The sequence below is a fragment of the Bombina bombina genome, chromosome 2 (assembly GCF_027579735.1).
Source record: "Bombina bombina isolate aBomBom1 chromosome 2, aBomBom1.pri, whole genome shotgun sequence".
NCBI lineage: Eukaryota > Metazoa > Chordata > Amphibia > Anura > Bombinatoridae > Bombina > Bombina bombina.
In genome coordinates, this window is record NC_069500.1 from 290698505 (window position 1) to 290721112 (window position 22608).

General features: G+C 44.0%; 1 protein-coding gene across 2 annotated transcripts in view; it reads left to right on the forward strand.

Annotated features, from left to right (window-relative positions):
* The window catches only part of HSD17B4 (hydroxysteroid 17-beta dehydrogenase 4), a 790821-nt gene that overhangs the window by 171722 nt on the left and 596491 nt on the right, over nt 1-22608 (forward strand). The gene's annotated exons all lie outside the window — the stretch shown is intronic.

The window sequence follows — 22608 nt, forward strand, 5'->3', positions numbered from 1 at the left end:
AGACAGGCATTACCAGTTTGTGGCTCTTCCCTTCGGGTTAGCCACGGCCCCGAGAATTTTTACGAAGGTTCTGGGCTCACTTCTGGCGTTACTAAGACCACGAGGCATAGCGGTGGCTCCGTACCTAGACGACATTCTGATACAAGCGTCAAGTTTTCAGAATGCAAAGTCTCATACAGAGATAGTTCTAGCATTTCTGAGGTCGCATGGGTGGAAAGTGAACGTGGAAAAGAGTTCTCTGTTACCACTCACACGGGTTCCTTTTCTAGGGACTCTTATAGATTCTGTAGAGATGAAGATTTACCTGACGGAGTCCAGGTTATCAAAGATTCTCAATGCTTGCCGTGTCCTTCATTCCATTCCAAGCCCATCAGTAGCTCAGTGCATGGAGGTAATCGGCTTAATGGTCGCGGCAATGGATATAGTGCCATTTGCGCGCCTGCATCTCAGACCGCTGCAACTATGCATGCTCAGTCAATGGAACGGGGATTACTCAGATCTGTCCCCTTTGCTAAATCTGGACCAGGAGACCAGATATTCGCTTCTCTGGTGGTTGTCACCGGTTCATCTGTCCAAAGTAATGACCTTTCGCAGGCCAGATTGGACGATTGTAACAACGGATGCCAGCCTTCTAGGCTGGGGAGCAGTCTGGAATTCCCTGAAGGCTCAGGGATCGTGGACTCAGGAGGAGAAACTCCTCCCAATAAACATTCTAGAATTAAGAGCAATATTCAATGCTCTTCTAGCTTGGCCTCCGTTAGCAAAGCTGAGGTTCATCAGATTTCAGTCGGACAATATCACGACTGTGGCTTACATCAATCATCAAGGGGGAACCAGGAGTTCCCTAGCGATGTTGGAAGTCTCGAAGATAATTCGCTGGGCAGAGTCTCACTCTTGCCACCTGTCAGCGATTCACATCCCAGGCGTAGAGAACTGGGAGGCGGATTTCCTAAGTCACCAGACTTTTCATCCGGGAGAGTGGGAACTTCACCCGGAGGTATTTGCTCAACTGATTCGTCGTTGGGGCAAACCGGATCTGGATCTCATGGCATCTCGCCAGAACGCGAAGCTTCCTTGTTACGGATCCAGGTCCAGGGACCCGGGAGCGGTGCTGGTAGATGCATTAGCAGCCCCTTGGGTTTTCAACATAGCTTATGTGTTTCCACCATTTCCGTTGCTACCTCGGCTGATTGCCAGGATCAAACAGGAGAGGGCATCGGTAATTCTGATAGCGCCTGCGTGGCCACGCAGGACCTGGTATGCAGACCTAGTGGACATGTCGTCCTGTCCACCATGGTCTCTTCCTCTGAGGCAGGACCTTCTAATTCAGGGTCCTTTCAACCATCCAAACCTAATTTCTCTGAGGCTGACTGCCTGGAAATTGAACGCTTGATTCTATCAAAGCGTGGGTTTTCGGATTCGGTTATTGATACATTAATACAGGCTCGGAAACCTGTGACAAGAAAAATTTACCATAAGATATGGCGTAAATATTTATATTGGTGCGAATCCAAGAGTTACTCATGGAGTAAGGTTAGGATTCCTAGGATATTAGCTTTTCTACAAGAGGGTTTAGAAAAGGGTTTATCCGCTAGTTCGCTAAAGGGACAGATTTCAGCTCTGTCTATTCTTTTACGCAAACGTCTGGCAGAGCATCCAGATGTCCAGGCCTTTTGTCAGGCTTTGGCCTCCGTGGAGCTTAAACTTGGTTCTTAAAGTTCTTCAGGGTGTTCCGTTTGAACCCCTTCATTCCATTGATATTAAGCTTTTATCTTGGAAAGTTTTGTTTTTGATGGCTATTTCCTCGGCTCGAAGAGTCTCTGAGTTATCTGCCTTACATTGTGATTCTCCTTATCTGATCTTTCATTCAGATAAGGTAGTTCTGCGTACTAAACCTGGGTTTTTACCTAAGGTTGTTTCTAACAGGAATATCAATCAAGAGATTGTTGTTCCCTCATTATGTCCTAATCCTTCTTCAAAGAAGGAACGTCTTTTGCATAATCTAGACGTGGTCCGTGCTCTGAAGTTCTACTTACAGGCAACTAAAGATTTTAGACAAACTTCTTCTCTGTTTGTCGTTTACTCTGGACAGAGGAGAGGTCAAAAGGCTTCGGCTACCTCTCTCTCTTTTTGGCTTCGTAGCATAATACGTTTAGCCTATGAGACTGCTGGACAGCAGCCTCCTGAAAGAATTACAGCTCATTCCACTAGAGCTGTGGCTTCCACCTGGGCCTTTAAGAATGAGGCCTCTGTTGAACAGATTTACAAGGCTGCAACTTGGTCTTCACTTCATACTTTTTCCAAATTTTACAAATTTGACACTTTCGCTTCTTCGGAGGCTGGTTTTGGGAGAAAGGTTCTACAGGCAGTGGTTCCTTCTGTTAAATGTTCCTGCCTTGTCCCTCCCATCATCCGTGTACTAAGCTTTGGTATTGGTATCCCATAAGTAATGGATGACCCGTGGACTGAACACACTTAACAAGAGAAAACATAATTTATGCTTACCTGATAAATTTATTTCTCTTGTAGTGTGTTCAGTCCACGGCCCGCCCTGTCTTTTTCAGGCAGGTTCTAAATTTTAAAATTATAACTCCAGTCACCACTGCACCTTATAGTTTCTCCTTTCTCGTCTTGTTTCGGTCGAATGACTGGATATGACATGTGAGGGGAGGAGCTATATAGCAGCTCTGCTTGGGTGATCCTCTTGCAACTTCCTGTTGGGAAGGAGAATATATCCCATAAGTAATGGATGACCCATGGACTGAACACACTACAAGAGAAATAAATTTATCAGGTAAGCATAAATTATGTTTTTATAATCATGGCATTTATGCTATTCCCTGCCTTCTTCTCAAGTAATCGGTGCTGTGATGCTTAGAACTAGCTTTCACTGCATTCTAGTGCCAATATGTTTGCACATGTGCACCCACTCTTTCAGATAGCAGCAGTCAAACCTAGGTTTCAAAATTGCGGCACCCATACATAAAAAGGTATTTAGTGTTTAATATCCCTTTAAACTCTGTAAACACAGGTGAGGACATTTACAATGCATTATATGAGGTATAGTGTTTGCTTTCTTAGAGCATATTGTGAACCAGGGATCTTAAATGTTGTTAGAGGTAAGTCATTTTTCCTGGCATAGAACACAGGCTACATTTCTATGGTAAGATGTAACCTAGAGGCAGAATGAACTATTTATTCTTATTTCTGTTTCCTCTGAAGTACAGAAAATGCAGCATACTGTCAATATATTCAAAATAAACATATAGGCAAAATAGAACAAGAGTATATTGGGTATGACTCCCCATCAGAATCTTTTATACAAGGGAAATGTGATTTTTCTATGATTTTTATATCCTGCTTTCAATCAAAGCAATAGAAAACTGGTGCCCCTTGCTTGTCAACTACATGGTTACCAATTCAAACTCTTTCATTATTGACAAATACTAAGGTCACCATATATCCCTATAACCATATATCGCAATTCATACATTATATAGCATAATTACGGTTGATAATATTTTTCAGAATTAATGTTTAACCCCTTAACAACCTGAGCCGTACCCTGTACGGTGGCTATATCTTGGGCTGTTTAGTGTGCCTGTATCGGCCCTGTCGGCATGGCAACCCTATTTTGGCACTGCCTCACTCCAGATGGTGGACACTCCAGGCTAGTGATCGCCGGGGATGGGTGTCCCTGTGATCCCATGCCTGTCGGTGGGGCGCCTCCATGAGATACACTCTGAAATCGGTATGTATCTCATCTAATGCTGCTGCTCAATTCCTGCATGTGAGGCTAGCCAGCATCAGTACATTAACTGTCAAAATTATATACTGCTTTGTGCAGCCATTTTGAATTGGGCAATTGCTTTTTAGTTTACAGTCCAAGAATGGCAAATTTTAGAGGTAAACTAATAATTCCATCTTTGTAGTTTTTTCCCTATATTTCCTAAAAGTTATTTGGAAACCTAGACATATGGGGGTATTGCTAAAATCATAACAACATAATGAGTCAGGTTTTTTTGATATTTTTCTTTAGCTACATTAGTTTTTTAGCAATGGTTATAAAGAAAACTACAAGAAATGCTTTATCCCAGTTTTAGTAATTCCTATTTATTGTTATTTTAAATACCCATGTAGGATATTATAAAAAAGGCCTGTTTGTCGGTTTAAAAAATGATTGAACAAAAATGTTAAAATTGCTTGTGTCATTTAAGCATGGAAAATGGGAAAACCTTCGTCCCTTAAGGGGTTAAACATGAACCTAACAAGATTTAAAATTTAATTTAAATTCATGGACACCTTTAGTATATCTAAACAATAATATGTTCCCATAAACTGTATACAGTACAAGAAATATTGTAAAAAAATGCAGAAATGTTATAGTGTTTTGGAGCAATTAAACCAACAGATAAAAAGAGAAAATGTTTGATAAAAATCTTTAAGTATTTATCCTTATTTGGGCCATACATCACATTCTTCCTACCATTTTAAACACAGAATTACAATTTAACCATGCTCATTGTGACGGATTCCAGCTACCCCGACTGGGTAGCTCTGCCAAAGGGTCCTTCTGATACCTGGAACCTGCCGCTTTGTAGCGGAGAAAGTGATTTTAGCAGAGCCTACCCAAATAACTAGACAGACTAGCATTCAGGTGAAATCAGGAAGTACACTTTATTAGGAAACACACACAACATTTATACACAAACTGATCTTGATAAGTCTTATCAGTCCCTCAAATATCCCGCCATTCCCGCCGCCTCCAGACAGGCTGGCACGACCATAGTGTCCATTGTTCCCCAGTGTCCAGCGGTACGGGGATGGTGCATTCGGGGTAAACCCGGGAAGGCAGCGGCACTTCCAGGGTGTCATTGGAAAGCCCTTGGTCCCCAGCTGATACAGTCCAAAAAGCGCCCTGATCCATGGCTGGGGCCAGAGCTAGGGACGTCCAACCGTACATCGGGAAGGCCGCTGGAGACTAGGAGATGAAGGGGGAACCCCCCGGTTCCTATGGGAGCTCCTCCCTGGCAATCACCACACCTCTCGTCTTCCCCAAGAGGTATTAATTCCCAGAAAAGCGGAGCTCTGGGACAAAGGTCTGCTGGAGCAACCTGGGTAAAAGAGGACCGGGGATCCGAGCTGATGTGGCCGGCTGACGCTTCCATGGGGCCAGCCAGCTGAAGGGCAGTCTACTGAATAGAGCTCGGAAACCCCAGTTCCCAATGGAGGTGACCTCCGGCAACTGGCCCACCTCTTGCCCTCCCCAAGGGGTACCAATCCCCAAGAGAGCGGAGCTCTGGGATAGGGGGCCTCTGAAGCGGCCGGAGGTAAATTTTCCCAGAGGGTGCTAGAAGCGGAGGCCAGCCGGTAGTTCCAGGAACCTGGCTGGCCGGTAGTTCCAGGAACCTGGTCGGCCGGAGAGGGATAGGTCGGTCAGAGACCAGCTCCTTCAAGAATCAGGTTCAACATACATTTCTCACGAAAGGGAAGGGTTTGGAGGTAGCGGTTGTTCTGAGGAGCCCGAAACCGCCAAGGAATGAGAGGGGGTGAGGTAGTAGAGGGTAGGGGTTTAACCTTTGCAGCCTGGTATCCATGACAGCTCCCCCTTCCAGTTTGGCTGACCCCACTAGATCCACACACGGGACGACCTGGGGCTGTCCGAGGAGCTTAGGCCACTTAAATCTGCCAGGAAAGTCCATCAGCGTTTCCATTGCTTTTTCCCGGCCTGTACTGAATGTCAAAGTTAAAGGGCTGCAGGGCTAAACTCCACCTCAGTAATCTTCTGCTGTACCCAGAAACTCTGTTAAGCCATACGAGGGGGTTGTGGTCTGTGAGGACGGTGAAAGGTCTTCCATAGAGATAGTGCTTTAGTTTCTTTAGGGCCCATACCAGGGCCAGAGACTCCTCCACTGCCGCGTAGCCTACCTCTCTGTGCAACAGCTTCCTACTGATCTTTGAAAAGTGTGGTGGGGGATGGTAGGAGTTATTCAGTAATTAGATGTTGTACCTATTATGTAAATCAGAGAAGGTATATAATATACCAATACTAAGTAGTCACTTGTAATAATTGTGGTGCACATCTAATGTGGATTCTTAGAGGGTAGAACTAAACAACTAGAAATACTAATTGTACAAAGAAATACACTTAGGATTATTAGAAAAGAATACCACAAAGAAAATTATTTCTTTAACTCCAAATAATCATATGAATATGAAAATTACTCTATTAGTTTAAAATGTTCCATTACATTCATACTTTAATACTTTATTGTTACAACTAGGAACAAACATTCACACAGAAGTAGCCTGAAAGGGTTAAAAACACTTAAACCCAGTTGAATTAAATGGATATAGTCAGCAATGCTCTATGTATTCAGCCTGATGCCCACAAAATTATTGTGCAAGATAAGCTAAGCCCTTACAATCCGAGGGCTGTTTTACTTTTAAATAGTTATATTTTTTAAAGGTAAATAGTAGGCACCAGGATTCAACAAATATATAGGTATATACAGATTCTATTATTCACTAGGCAAGCAGTTAAAAAAGCGACAGACAGGAGAGAACTAGCTTCTCCTGCTGGACCCATTGGGTCCAGCAGGAGAAGCTAGTTCTCTCCTGTCTGTCGCTTTTTTAACTGCTTGCCTAGTGAATAATAGAATCTGTATATACCTATATATTTGTTGAATCCTGGTGTCTACTATTTACCTTTAAAAAATATAACTATTTAAAAGTAAAACAGCCCTCGGATTGTAAGGGCTTAGCTTATCTTGCACAATAATTTTGTGGGCATCAGGCTGAATACATAGAGCATTGCTGACTATATCCATTTAATTCAACTGGGTTTAAGTGTTTTTAACCCTTTCAGGCTACTTCTGTGTGAATGTTTGTTCCTAGTTGTAACAATAAAGTATTAAAGTATGAATGTAATGGAACATTTTAAACTAATAGAGTAATTTTCATATTCATATGATTATTTGGAGTTAAAGAAATAATTTTCTTTGTGGTATTCTTTTCTAATAATCCTAAGTGTATTTCTTTGTACAATTAGTATTTCTAGTTGTTTAGCTTCCTACTGATGTAGGCTACGGGGGTCTTGTCCCTCTTCATCCACCTGGCTTAACACTGCTCCCAACCCGAACATGGAGGCATCTGTGTGGACACAAAAACTTTGGGCGGGGTTAAGGGCGGCCAGGAAAGGAGCAGAGATTAAGGCAGACTTCAGACTCTGGAAGGTAGTTTCAGAATTCGGGGGACCACATGACCTGTTGGGGAATTCGTTTACGGGTCAGGTTGGTCAGGGGTTTGGCTAGTGTACCTGTAATTAGGGACAAATTTCCGGTAGTACCCGGCGGTTCCTAGGAAAGCCAGGACTTGGGTTTTAGTCTTGGGAGCGGGCCAGTTTGCCACTGCATCAACCTTAGCCGGCTCTGGCTACTGCTTTCTGCAGCCCACTCGGTGGCCCAGGTACTGGACCTCTGAGCGCCCTATGATGCATTTGTCGGGCTTCAAGGTCATCCTGGCAGCTCGGAGGCGCTCTAGAATGATGCTTAAGTGGTCCTCCCAGGTGTCGCTATAGTGGCAATGTTGTCCAGGTATGCGCAGCCATAGTCCTGGAGGCCATCCAGAAGGTGATCCACCATCCTTTGGAAGGTGGCTGAAGCATTCTTCATCCCAAACAGCATGACCTTGAACTGGTAAAGGCCAATGGGGGTGATGAAGGGGGACTTGGGGACGGACTCGGGGTCTAAGGGGATCTGCCAATATCCCTTGCAGAGGTCGAGTGTGGTCAGGAAGTATCTGTGGGTGATTCTGTCTAATAGGTCATTGACTCGGGACATAGGGTATGTGACAGTTGTGGTTCTCTTATTGTGCTTACGGTAGTCGATGCAGAACTGGATAGTCCTGTTCTTCTTGGCTACCAGCATCACCGGGGAGGCCCAGGGACTTTTGGACGATTGAACAACATCTTGGTCCAACATTACCCTGAGCTTGCGGTGCATACTGTCCTTGACTGCCTCTGGGATCCTGTAGGCTGCCTGTCAATGGGGGCCTGTCCCGGGGTCTCCACTTGGTGTAAGGCCGCTATGGTGTACCCAAGGACAGTAGAGAACATATCTGGTCTGTCTTCAAGAAGTCACGGGACTTGCTCTCTCTGTCCAGTCCTTAACCTCTCGCCTAGAGGTACGTCGGCTTGGGGGGTCTCATTTTACCCTGGGGAGCCTCTCAGAGTCCTCCATAGCCGGAGCACAGATAGCTGCTGCATCCTTGGCCCTTTCCAGGTAAGCTTTTAACATGTTCACATGAAAGGTCCGGCGGACTTGATTATCTGAACATTTGGCTACCAGGTAGGTGGTGTCGTTTTGTTGTTCCACCACCCGGTACGGTCCCTGCCAGGAGGCCTGCTTGTCTGTTTTGACAGGCTTCAGAGATAGGACATTCTGCCCTACTGTCATGGTCCGAGTACGAGCATTCCGGTCGTACCATCGTTTTCTTTGAGCGACCTGAAGGTTCTCTCGCACCCTTTTGGCGAGGTCCTTCAGTCGCTCCCTGAGTTGGAGGACGTACTCAACAACGGATGGTCCTTCCTCTTATGTGGCCCCCTCCCAATGGGCTCTCACTAGGTGTAGGGCTCCCCATCTTCCGGCCATACAGTAATTTGAATGGGTAGAAACCATTGAATTCCTGGGGCACCTCTATGTATTCAAAGATGAGGTGTGGCAGGAACCTCCCCCAGTCGTTGTGAGTGGACAAGAACATCCTAAGCAACTGCTTTAAAGGGACATTATACACTCCTTTTTTATTTGCATAAATGTTTTGTAGATAATCTTTTTATATAGCCCATAAAGTTTTTTTTTTTTTTTTTAAATGTATAGTTTTCCTTATTTTTAAATAACATTGCTCTTATTTTCAGACTCCTAACCAAGCCCCAAAGTTTTATGAGAATACCGTCAGCTACCTCCTCCAGCTTGCTCCTGTTTGTGTAAAGTGTCTTTTCATATGAAAAAGGAGGGGAGTGTCTTATTTCCCACTTGCAGTGTGCTTTCCAGCTACCCTTTCAACAGAGCTAAACTGAGAGCTTCTGAGTAAGTTTTTAAACAGTTTTATACTGGAATTGTATATCAGTATCTGCATCTTATTCTTTATAGTGGTGTCTATTACATGCAGTTATTTGAAAATGAGTGTATACTGTCCCTTTAAGGTCCCGTAAAACTGCTCACATAGCCCATTAGTCTGGGGGTGATATGGAGCACTGTGCAGGGGTTTAATTCCGCATAGCCTCCACAACTGCCGGTTTTTCTTCGCAGTGAACTGGGTTCCCGGGTCGGAGATCACTTCCCGAGGGAAGCCTACCCTTGAGAATATACGGAGCTTTGCATTTGCCACTGTCTCCGCTTGGATATTGGCCAGAGGGATTGCCTCCGGGTATCAGGTGGCATAGTTAACCACTCTAGGTATATACTTCCCACTGGGGCTAGGTCGGGCCAAAGGTCCAATTATATCTATTGCCACTCTACGGAAAGGCTCGTCAATAATGGGAAGGAGATGTGGGGGAGCTTTAGTGTGATCTGTCTTCCCTACCTTCTGACACACTGGGCAAGTTTTACAGTAGTCCTTAAACCTGGCCAAAAGAAGGTCTGGGTCAGGCGGTGGTGGGTCCTGGACTTTCCTAAATGTATATAATATCATATCATGCCCTATCCGCAGTAAGTCGGACCAAAACTTCTTCGGTACAACCAGCTGATGTTTAGGCAACGGCCCTTTTCTCCTCTCGGTGATCCGGTACAGGAGCCCTCTCTCCCACTGGAAACGTTCCTCCCCGGGACGCTGGGGGTCAGTACCTACTCGTTCTTGGTAAGGGGCTAAGGTCGGGTCGCTCAAGGTCTCATGGCCGCCCCCCTCCGACTTGGTCAGAGGTTAACTTCTTTCTGCCAGTCGGCATAGTTGGCAGGACCCGCTGCATACAGGCAGTGGCCAGCGGCTGGATAAGTCCTGACCGGAGCGCTCACTCACTGGGCCGGTGAGGGGTTCCTAGGCTGCTGTGCTGGGGGGTTTCTTGGTCGTGCCGGACAATACTGTCGGATGTGGCTGGGTTGCCCACACCAATAACACCTCTAGGGATTGGTTGCCCTGGCTGGGGAGACAGGGGCCGGCTGGGCCTGGGGTTGCAGAGGAGCCGCTGGGATACGAACCGGGGTTGAGGTGGAGCGGGTTGCTGGCTGGGGTCCTGGGGCAGCCTGGTGCCAGGCATCCACATACTGATCTGCCAAGATGGCGGTTTGGTCCGCTGTTGTGGGTTTCGTCCTTCACCCAGTCCTGTACCTCTGCCGGGGTGCGGTTGTAAAACTGCTCCAAAATAATGAGCTGCACAGATTCGTCAAGGGTAGTAATGGGGCAACCAGTAATCCAAGCGTCCAAGGACCGGGCTAACCGGTGAGCCCACTCTGTATATGGCTGCCCCTCTTTCTTTTGAAGTTCCCTGAATTTCAGCAGGTGAGCCTCCAGCGTTAGTCCATAGCGGGCAAGGATGTGCTCCTTCACCCGGTCATAGTTGTTTTGGTCTCCAGAGGGGATAGTGTGGATAGCCTCCAGGGCCCTACCAGACAATTTCACAATCAGGAAAGTGACCGGATCGGCAGTGGCAATACCCTGCAACCGGCACTGGGTCTCAAAAAGCTGGAGGTATCGGTCGATATCCTCTCCCTCATTGTCCTTGAAGGCTCAAGAAGCCTCATGAGGTAGTTTCTTGGGCTGGGCAGGGGGGTCCAGGGGATCCGGCATGACTCCCCCCATAGACTTCTGAAGCTCCAACATATGTACTTTGGTAGCTTCGGTAACTATCCGAGTAATGATCTCCTCGTGGGGGTGGTTAGGTCCATAGAGGTCCAGTTACCACTGGTTCTGTCTCTGGAGATCAGAAATCATAGTCTCCTGGGTCAAGGCTGTACTAGGCCGTCCTCTGCCTTTGTCCCTATCCACCCCCCAACCAACTCGTTAGCCTGATTATCTTCCATCAGTTCGGCTATGATTGCTGCCTTTGACTTGTGGCCAGAAACTTTTCCTCTACCCTGGAGCACATTTTTCAGTTCCTCATTCCGGAGCTCAAGATACTGCTCCATCCGGCGAGGCCTTTAGGAAACATCCCACCACTGCCACCTCTGTGACGGATTCCAGCTACCACGACTGGGTAGCTCCACCAAAGGGTCCTTCCGATACCTGGAACATGCCGCTTTGTAGCGGAGAAAGTGATTTTAGCAGAGCCCACCCAAATAACTAGACAGACTAGCATTCAGGTGAAATCAGGAAGTACACTTTATTATGAAACACACACAACATTTATACACAAACTGATCTTGATACGGGTCTTATCAGTCCCTCAAATATCCCGCCATTCCCGCCCCTCCAGAAAGGCTGGCGCCACCATAGTGTCCATTGTTCCCCAGTGTCCAGCGGTACGGGGATGATGCAATCGGAGTGATCCCGGGGGAGCGGAGGCACTTCCAGGGTGTCGTTGGAAAGCCCTTGGTCCCCAGCTGATACAGTTCAAAAAGCGTCCAATCCATGGCTGGGGGCCGGAGCTAGGAACGTTTAATCGTACACCGGGAAGGCCGCTGGAGACTAGGTGATGAAGGGGAGTCTGAAACCCCCTGGTTCCCATGGGAGATCCTCCCTGGCAATCACTCCACCTCTTGTCCTCCCCAAGAGTTATTAATTCCCAGAAGAGCAGAGCTCTGGGACAATGGACCACTGGAGCGACCTGGGTTAAAGAGGACCCGGGATCCGAGTTGATGCCGCCGGCCGACAGTTCCATGGGGCCAGCCAGCCTAAGGGCGGTCTACTGAATAGAGCTTGGAAACCCCAGTTCCCAAATGGAGCTCATCTCTTGCCCTCCCCAAGTGGTACCAATCCCCAAGAGAGAGGAACTCGGGGACAGGGGGCCTCTGAAGCGGCCGGAGGTAAAGTTACCCGGAGGGTGCTGAATGCGGAGGCTGGCAGGAGAGGGATAGGTCGGTAAGAAGCCAGCTCCTTCAAGATCAGGTTCAACATACATTTCTCCAACATTGGTGTGTCCGGTCCACGGCGTCATCCATAACTTGTGGGAATATTCTCTTCCCCAACAGGAAATGGCAAAGAGCACAGCAAAAGCTGTCCATATAGTCCCTCCTAGGCTCCGCCCACCCCAGTCATTCTCTTTGCCGTTGCACAGGCAACATCTCCACAGAGATGGTGAAGAGTATGTGGTGATTAGTTGTAGTTTTTTTATTCTACTATCAAGAGTTTGTTATTTTAAAATAGTGCTGGTATGTACTATTTACTCTGAAACAGAAAAAGATGAAGAGTTCTGTTTGTGAGAGGAATATGATTTTAGCAGCAGTAACTAAAATCGTTTGCTGTTTCCACATAGGACTGTTGAGATGAAATAACTTCAGTTGGGGGAAACAGTTAGCAGACTTTTCTGCTTAAGGTATGACTAGCCATTTTTCTAACAAGACTGTGTAATGCTGGTAGGCTGTCATTCCCCTCTTCGGGACCGGTAAGCCATTTTCTTAATCAAACAGAATAAAGGGCTTAATGTGGGCTATAAAACTGGTAGACATTTTTATGGGCAAGATCGATTGCTTTATTTGAGCTTTTTATAAAGATTGATGTTGATTTTCACACTTATAAAATTTGGGGAACGTTTTGTAACGTCAGGCACTGGTTTAGACACCTTTTCAGTCAGGAAGGGCCTTCCCTGTAGTAGGCTGAGCCTCATTTTCGCGCCATTACTGCGCAGTTTCTTTTGAGAGCAGGACATGCAGCTGCATGTGTGTGGGTCTGAAAGTATTTGAAAAGGTTCCTAGAAGGCTTCATTTGGTATCGTATACCCCCTGGGTTTGGTAAAGTCGCAGCAAAGGCTGTAGCTGGGACTGTAGAGGGGTTAAAACTTTAACCGGCTCCGGTTTCTTCATTTTAAGGGTTAAAGGTCTCAAATTTGGGGTGCAATGTTTTGAATGCTTTAAGACACTGTGGTGAAAATTTGGTTAAATTTGAACAATTCCTTCATATTTTTTCACATATTCAGTAATAAAGTGTGCACTGTTTAAAATTTAAAGAGACAGTAACGGTTTTGTTTAAAAACGTTTTTTGTACTTTATTGACAAGTTTAAGCCTGTTTAACATGTCTGTGCCTTCAGATAAGCTATGTTCTGTATGTATGGAATCCAATGTGTCTCCCCCTTCAAAATTGTGTGATAATTGTGCCATAGCGTCCAAACAAAGTAAGCACAGTACTGCCACAGATAGTAAAGTTGCCCAAGATGATTCATCAGATGAAGGGAGTAGACATAGTTCTACATCATCTCCTTCTGTGTCTACACCAGTTTTGCCCACGCAGGAGGCCCCTAGTACTTCTAGCGCGCCAATGCTTATTACTATGCAACAATTGACGGCAGTAATGGATAACTCCATAGCAAATATTTTATCCAAAATGCCTGCATATCAGAGAAAGCGCGATTGCTCTGTTTTAAACACTGTAGAGCAGGAGGGCGCTGATGATAATTGCTCTGTCATACCCTCACACCAATCTGAAGGGGCCGTGAGGGAGGTTTTGTCAGATGGGGAAATTTCAGATTCAGGTAGAATTTCTCAACAGGCAGAACCTGATGTTGTGACATTTAAATTTAAATTAGAGCATCTCCACGCACTGCTTAAGGAGGTGCTATCTACTCTGGATGATTGTGACAACCTGGTCATTCCAGAAAAATTGTGCAAGATGGACAAGTTCCTAGAGGTTCCGGTGCACCCCGACGCTTTTCCTATACCCAAGCGGGTGGCGGACATAGTGAATAAGGAGTGGGAGAAGCCTGGCATACCTTTTGTTCCCCCTCCTATATTTAAGAAATTATTTCCTATGGTCGACCCCAGAAAGGACTTATGGCAGACAGTCCCTAAGGTCGAGGGGGCAGTTTCTACACTAGCCAAGCGCACTACTATTCCTATCGAGGATAATTGTGCTTTCAAAGATCCTATGGATAAAAAATTGGAGGGTTTGCTTAAAAAGATTTATGTACAGCAAGGTTACCTCCTGCAACCTATTTCGTGCATTATTCCTGTCACTACAGCAGCGTGGTTCTGGTTCGAAGAACTAGAAAAGTCGCTCAGTAGAGAGACTCCGTATGAGGAGGTTATGGACAGGGTTCACGCACTTAAGTTGGCTAATTCCTTTATTTTAGATGCCGCTTTGCAATTAGCTAGATTAGCGGCGAAAAATTCTGGGTTTGCAATTGTGGCACGCAGAGAGCTCTGACTAAAGTCTTGGTCAGCGGATGTATCTTCCAAGACAAAATTGCTTAATATTCCTTTCAAGGGTAAAACTCTTTTTGGGCCAGAATTGAAAGAGATTATCTCAGACATCACTGGGGGTAAGGGCCGCGCCCTCCCACAAGATAGGCCTTTCAAGGCCAAGAATAAGTCTAATTTTCGTTCCTTTCGCAATTTCAGGAACGGACCGTCCTCCAACTCTGCAGCCTCTAGACAAGAGGGTAATGCTTCGCAAACCAAACCAGCTTGGAAACCGATGCAAGGCTGGAACAAGGGTAAGCAGGCCAAGAAACCTGCTGCTGCTAACAAGACAGCATGAAGGAGTAGCCCCCGATCCGGGACCGGATCTAGTAGGGGGCAGACTCTCTCTCTTCGCTCAGGCTTGGGCAAGAGATGTTCAGGATCCCTGGGCACTAGAAATAGTTTCTCAGGGTTATCTTCTGGAATTCAAGGAACTACCCCTAAGGGGAAGGTTCCACATGTCTCACTTATCCTCAAACCAAATAAAGAGACAGGCATTCTTACATTGTGTAGAAGACCTGTTAAAAATGGGAGTGATACACTCAGTTCCAACCGTGGAACAAGGAATGGGGTTTTACTCAAATCTGTTTGTGGTTCCCAAAAAAGAGGGAACTTTCAGACCAATTCTGGATTTAAAGTTCCTAAACAAATTTCTCAGAGTGCCATCGTTCAAAATGGAAACCATTCGAACGATTTTACCTACAATCCAGGAGGGTCAATTTATGACTACCGTGGATCTAAAGGATGCGTATCTACATATTCCTATCCACAAAGATCATCATCAGTTCCTAAGGTTCGCCTTTCTGGACAAACATTACCAGTTTGTGGCTCTCCCATTCGGGCTAGCCACTGCTCCAAGGATTTTCACAAAGGTACTTGGGTCCCTTCTAGCGGTTCTAAGACCAAGGGGCATTGCAGTGGCACCTTACTTGGACGACATTCTGATACAAGCGTCGTCTCTTCCAAAGGCAAAGGCTCACACAGACATCGTTCTGGCCTTTCTCAGATCTCACGGATGGAAAGTGAACATAGAAAAAAGTTCCCTGTCTCCGTCAACAAGAGTTCCTTTCTTGGGGACAATAATAGATTCTTTAGAAATGAAGATTTTCCTGACAGATGTCAGAAAGTCGAAACTTCTAAACGCTTGTCAAGTTCTTCACTCTGTTCCAGGACCTTCCATAGCTCAGTGCATGGAAGTAGTAGGGTTGATGGTTGCAGCAATGGACATAGTTCCTTTTGCGCGAATTCATCTAAGACCATTACAACTGTGCATGCTGAAACAGTGGAATGGGGACTATACAGACTTGTCTCCAGTGATTCAAGTAGATCAGAAGACCAGAGACTCACTCCGTTGGTGGCTAACCCAGGATCACCTGTCCCAGGGAATGAGCTTCCTCAGACCAGAGTGGGTCATCGTCACGACCGACGCCAGTCTAGTGGGCTGGGGCGCGGTCTGGGACTTCCTGAAAGCTCAGGGGCTATGATCTCGGGAAGAGTCTCTTCTCCCGATAAACATTCTGGAACTGAGAGCGATATTCAATACTCTCAGGGCTTGGCCTCAACTAGCAAAGGCCAGATTCATAAGATTCCAATCAGACAACATGACGACTGTTGCTTACATCAACCATCAGGGGGGAACAAGGAGTTCCCTGGCGATGAGAGAAGTGACCAAAATCATAAAATGGGCGGAGGATCACTCCTGCCACCTATCTGCGATCCACATCCCAGGAGTGGAAAACTGGGAGGCGGATTATCTGAGTCGTCAGACATTCCATCCGGGGGAGTGGGAACTCCACCCGGAGATATTTGCCCAGTTGACTCAATTATGGGGCATTCCAGACATGGATCTGATGGCGTCTCGTCAGAACTTCAAGGTTCCTTGCTACGGGTCCAGATCCAGGGATCCCAAGGCGACTCTAGTGGATGCATTAGTTGCGCCTTGGACCTTCAACCTAGCTTATGTGTTTCCACCGTTTCCTCTCATTCCCAGGCTGGTAGCCAGGATCAAGCAGGAGAGGGCCTCTGTGATCTTGATAGCTCCTGCGTGGCCAAGCAGGACTTGGTATGCAGACCTGGTGAATATGTCATCGGCTCCACCATGGAAGCTACCTTTGAGACAGGATCTTCTAGTACAGGGTCCATTCGAACATCCAAATCTAGTCCATCTAACGGCTTGGAAATTGAACGCTTGATTTTATTTAAGCGTGGGTTTTCGGATTCTGTAATAGATACTCTGGTACAAGCCAGAAAACCTGTAACTAGAAAAATTTGCCATAAAATATGGAAAAGATATATCTGTTGGTGTGAATCCAAGGGATTCTCATGGAGTAAGATCAAAATTCCTAGGATCCTTTCCTTTCTCCAAGAAGGTTTGGATAAAGGATTATCAGCGAGTTCTCTAAAGGGACAGATTTCTGCTTTATCTGTCTTGTTACACAAACGACTGGCAGCTGTGCCTGATGTTCAAGCTTTTGTTCAGGCTTTGGTCAGGATCAAGCCTGTTTACAGACCTTTGACTCCTCCCTGGAGTCTGAATTTAGTTCTTTCAGTTCTTCAAGGGGTTCCGTTTGAACCTCTACATTCCATAGATATCAAGATGTTATCTTGGAAAGTTCTGTTTTTGGTTGCTATTTCTTCTGCTAGAAGAGTTTCTGAGTTATCTGCTTTGCCGTGTAATCCGCCCTATCTGGTGTTCCATTCAGATAAGGTTGTTTTGCGTACTAAACCTGGTTTCTTTCCAAAGGTTGTTTCCAACAAGAATATTAACCAGGAAATAGTTGTGCCTTCTTTGTGTCCGAATCCAGTTTCAAAGAAGGAACGTTTGTTACACAATTTAGATGTAGTTCGTGCTTTAAAGTTCTATTTAGAAGCAACAAAGGATTTCAGACAAACGTCTTCTCTGTTTGTCGTTTATTCTGGCAAGAGGAGAGGTCAAAAAGCTACTGCTTCCTCTCTTTCCTTTTGGCTGAAAAGCATAATCCGATTGGCTTACGAGACTGCCGGACGGCAGCCTCCTGAACGTATCACAGCTCACTCTACTAGGGCTGTGGCTTCCACATGGGCTTTCAAGAACAAGGCTTCTGTTGATCAGATATGTAAGGCAGCGACTTGGTCTTCCCTGCACACTTTTGCCAAATTCTACAAATTTGATACTTTTGCTTCTTCGGAGGCTATTTTTGGGAGAAAGGTTTTGCAAGCCGTGGTGCCTTCTGTTTAGGTAACCTCATTGGCTCCCTCCCTTCATCTGTGTCCTAAAGCTTTGGTATTGGTTCCCACAAGTTATGGATGACGCCGTGGACCAGACACACCAATGTTGGAGAAAACAGAATTTATGCTTACCTGATAAATTACTTTCTCCAACGGTGTGTCCGGTCCACGGCCCGCCCTGGTTTTTTTAATCAGGTTTGATGAATTTCTTTCTTTAACTACAGTCACCACGGCACCTTATGGTTTCTCCTGTTTTTTCTCCTGTCCGTCGGTCGAATGACTGGGGTGGGCGGAGCCTAGGAGGGACTATATGGACAGCTTTTGCTGTGCTCTTTGCCATTTCCTGTTGGGGAAGAGAATATTCCCACAAGTTATGGATGACGCCGTGGACCGGACACACCGTTGGAGAAAGTAATTTATCAGGTAAGCATAAATTCTATTTTCTCACAAAAAGGAAGGGTTTGGAGATTGTGGTTGCTCTGAGGAGCCCAAAACTGCCAAGGAACGAGAGGGGAAGGGTTTGGAGATCGTGGTTGCTCTGAGGAGCCCAAAACTGCCAAGGAACGAGAGGGGGTGAGGTAGTAGGGGGTAGGGGTTTAACCCTTGCAGCCTGGTATCCGTGACACTCATCATTTCGCTTTTCTAGAGGGTGATCAAACATATTTTAACTCTATATAATGTGTTGGCAATGCATGCTCTACAACATTATCTTTTTCCACCACACATCATCCCAGCAGCATAAGCAGTAACGTTCAACTTACCTACTGTCAGTCTGTGGAATGAAGATTTCTTTAATTTCTGGCTTAAGGCTTGCACGTTTACTCTTTATTTCTACAATTAAGTCAACCGGTCCACTAAACTACTTTACTTTTTGTTTCCTCTTTATTGCTTACCTCTAAACCTTTCAACAATTTTAAATCTCGGCCCGTAACTAGTTCACTATTTAGGATCAAAGGACTTAATTTAAAGATAAACTTCACTACATTGACCAAGACACAGCTCAGTCCATCATTGGCAGGGGAATAAATGTGTTTCTTCAGGTACAGATGTTGCTTTGCATATTCAACTACTTCTATGCTTTTTAGTCTTTTTTTTTATTATTTTTCCTGATTTACACATCTATCCTAAAACAGCTTCCCACATATTTCTTTCTTCTGCATCCCATGTCTTCTGCCGTTTCTAGTATGTATGTCTAGGGACGAATTATGACAACACTATATGCAGGGACTTTTATGTATGTGTGATATTTAAAAGGATGTTCCATCTCTCATGGTGCTTAAAAATGTGGTGACGTATCATAAAGCGCTTATATTTGTAAATCACAGGTACTTTTAGAGTAATAAATTAACAAAGTGACATTATTATGTAGATGTAATACTCTATGGCTTCTTTAGTCTTTTAGGACTTCACTGCTTCAATTAATAGCAGGTCTTAGAATCCGCCTCTGTATATCAGTTTTGCCTCCTCTGCCATCCACATACTATTTCACAGAGCTGCTTTTTTTTAAACCCTTGAACATTGGGTTTGCAGAGTGGCTAATTCCTTATAGATAAGCCTGAATAAAATAAGAATGCAGACTGATCATTGTAATATATGATTTTGTGGGACAACTATAGAAAACTATTTAATTGGAGGTACATAAGCACATGAAAACAGTAAGTATAAAACAGAGAGACCGTGCCATTTTAAAAAGTCCAGCATACGGTAGGGGTTTTTAATGCTCTCTAACGATGAATTTGTGACCTAGATAACAAAACAGCAAGTGCCAGCATGACACTAAATATTTAAACAAACACCTCAACAGAATGTTGCAGTAAAGGCAAGTTAAATCTTTAAGAGAGGTTGGATGAGTGAAAGTGGATTTGGAGCTCAAATAGCTTATCTCATGCACAGAAAGCTCAAATGCCTTTGTATTTTACTTAGCTCATTTGTTTTTTACAAAAATAAGTAAGGTCATGGTTAACCTTGCTTCTCTTTGCTAGAAACATATCCAGATTTCCTTTTTAATATTAAACAATATTATACAGTTTTTTTTGCTCAACCCGAAAAGTTTTTATTAAACTAAATTGTGTGTATATGTGTATATATATATATATATATATATATATATATATATATATATATATATACACACACACACATACACACACACAATTTAGTTTTGAGCAAAAAAACTGTATAATTTTGTTTAATATTAAAAAGGAAATCTGGATATGTTTCTAGCAAAGAGAAGCAAGCTTAACCATGACTATATATATATATATATATATATATATATATATATATATATATATATATATATATAATTAGAAGAAGGGCCTGCAGCACTCCAAATGAATATTTTAGTGATTTATTTTCAAGCAGTAAAACATAGGCAAAGTTTCGGGCTTTGGCCTTTCTCAAACCAAGTGATCAAATACATAATTAGTGCCTACAATTTATAGGCTGTGAATAATCCAAAATCCAGGTGCAAAACATTCAAGTGATTAACATTTAAAGAGACAGTACAGTTTAAAACACACTGTGCACTCATTAGTTATGTGATAATATATACCATAAAGTAATACAATACTTTTTGTCTCAACAGTGACTTTATAACAGCAAAATTAAATTAAATTCTATAATTATGTTTCTTTGTCATAAGAAACATAATTATAGAAAGCTTAATTTATGCTTACCCGTCTTTTCTTAGTTCTAGTTTGCACCTCCTTTTTCTGCTATCCTTACTACTTCCTCCTTTGCTTGGCTATACAAAATACTGGGAAGGAACTGGAAGTAGGTGGGATATTAAAACTCTTACTGTAGGGTGTCTTTGCCTCCGCCTGGTGGCCAGGTGATGAATTCCCAACAGTAAGGAATTGTGGACTCTCTACAACCAGAATAAAAGGAATTTATCAGGTAAGCCTAAATTATGTTTCCTTCTAATGGCAGTGAGGGTTCACGAAAACATCCATAACCTATAGGAAATTCTTCACCTGGCCACTAGGAGAAGAAACGCCCCTAACAGAACATTGAAATATTCCTCCCACTTCCCCTACCCTCCCAGTAGTTCTTTGCCTCATTTCATGGAGGTAGACAGAGTAGAGATGCTGTGTTTAATTAAGACTTTAGCCCTCATATGGATTGTTTTCCTTCAAGAGAGGGCAGGGGAAGTGAGACTATGTAAATCTCTGAGTAATGGTCTGTAGGCTGCTGGTAGTTGCTGAGAAGGTTCTTATGCCTCTCTACCAGCTTTTTGAAGCTTTTTTCCTTCTTTACTTTGCAGATGTTGGTGTCAGTGACACTTTATTCTGGGTGAGTCAGGAATAAGAAGACTTCCTTTGGGGGGGGGGGGATTCAGAGTGTTGGGTTTCTCTTATTTTAGTTATGTCCTGCTTTCCATCTTGATGATGGTAGTATTCTTTAAAACTAATTAACATTCTTGAATTAGAGAGAAGGCTTAAATACACTGGCATAATATAAATCACTAAACCACTATTGATACAAGTCATTCACTGTGTTCTATGCCCTCACATGCAAAGTACTTTAAATATAGCTTCAGTGTATGGGGTGTGCAAATAATCAGTGGTGAAGTTCCTGTTTGTGCAGCAGGTACCCCTTTCATACTAAATACCAGTAACTGGTTTACAAACAGTTGTTTTAAAGCCTGTGCTTCCTTACTTGGTGATTACTTTATAACCACTGTTTTACACTGGACAAAGGGAGCCGGCACATGGGGCAAGTTCATGTGCAGCTGTGTAAATTAGAGGGGGCATCTGTGAGATTCCTTTCTGTTTGGCCGGAACATACTGTGATAGTGTATCTTGTGACTGCCCTACCTCCTGGCAAGCACTGTAGTTAAAACAAAATGGTGCCAGTCTGAGAAGGAGGCATAACTGTTTTCGGGGTGCATTTTGCATTCCTTAATATTGTTTAGTAATTGATTTCTGGAAGATACGCTCAACATTATTTGCCTTAAAAAAGTAAATAAAGGGCCACTTTCATTGATTAAAATCATTGCAGACGCTAAAATATATAAGTAATCACCCTTTCAGTTTCTTATACATTCTGCTGTTCCTCCACCAGCAATGCATAGTCTATTTCAGTGTAAAATCACGGATTACACTGTAGCCAATCGTAACGCCCTTTGTGGTCCAGCAATTGGCTACAGCGGGATCTGTCTTTTTACACTGAAATAGAATATGCGTGGCGGGCAGAGGAACACTGGATTGGATAAGAAACTGAAATGGTGATTATTTATATACTTTAGCGTCTGCAATGATTGTAATCAATAAAAGTGCCCTTCATTTACTTTTTTAAATCAAATATTGTTGAGCGTATCGTTAAACTTTATAATCTACTGATTAATATGTATTGTATATGGAAAAAAAAGTCAGACAACGTAAGTGCATAATTTCCCTCACAAAACAGATTTCTATTAGGGCCTACACTAAAAGTCATGTTGGATTAAGCTTTAGCACAAGGCCAGTAGGGTACAAAACTTCAGCTCAGGTAGTGACATTTTTGGTTATTTCTTATACACCTTCCATGTTTTTGAATGCACAATAGCAAAACAATTAGTTTATACCTGGTTAAAAGAGGAAGTGGTATTTTGTATTGTTTATATGCCCAATGATTAACTTATGACTTTAGCTAAAGCGATATTCGCGCTCAACTTTGTAATACGCTTATGTGCGCTGGTATTACAAGTTTACAGGCAATGCAAATGCAAGCTCACATTCGCATTGCTGGGAAGCATTGCACACACGAGAGCGCTCTTCCATAGGCTCCTATTGTTGCAGTGTGTATATATATATATATATATATATATATATATATATATATATACATACACACACACACACACACACACATATATATATATATATATATATATATATATATATATATATCTTGTAAGGTGTATCCAGTCCACGGATCATCCATTACTTGTGGGAGATATTCTCCTTCCCAACAGGAAGCTGCAAGAGGATCACCCACAGCAGAGCTGTCTATATAGCTCCTCCTCTAACTGCCACTCCTAGTCATTCTCTTGCAGCTCTCGACAAGAAAGGAAGTAGCTAGAGAGATGTGGTG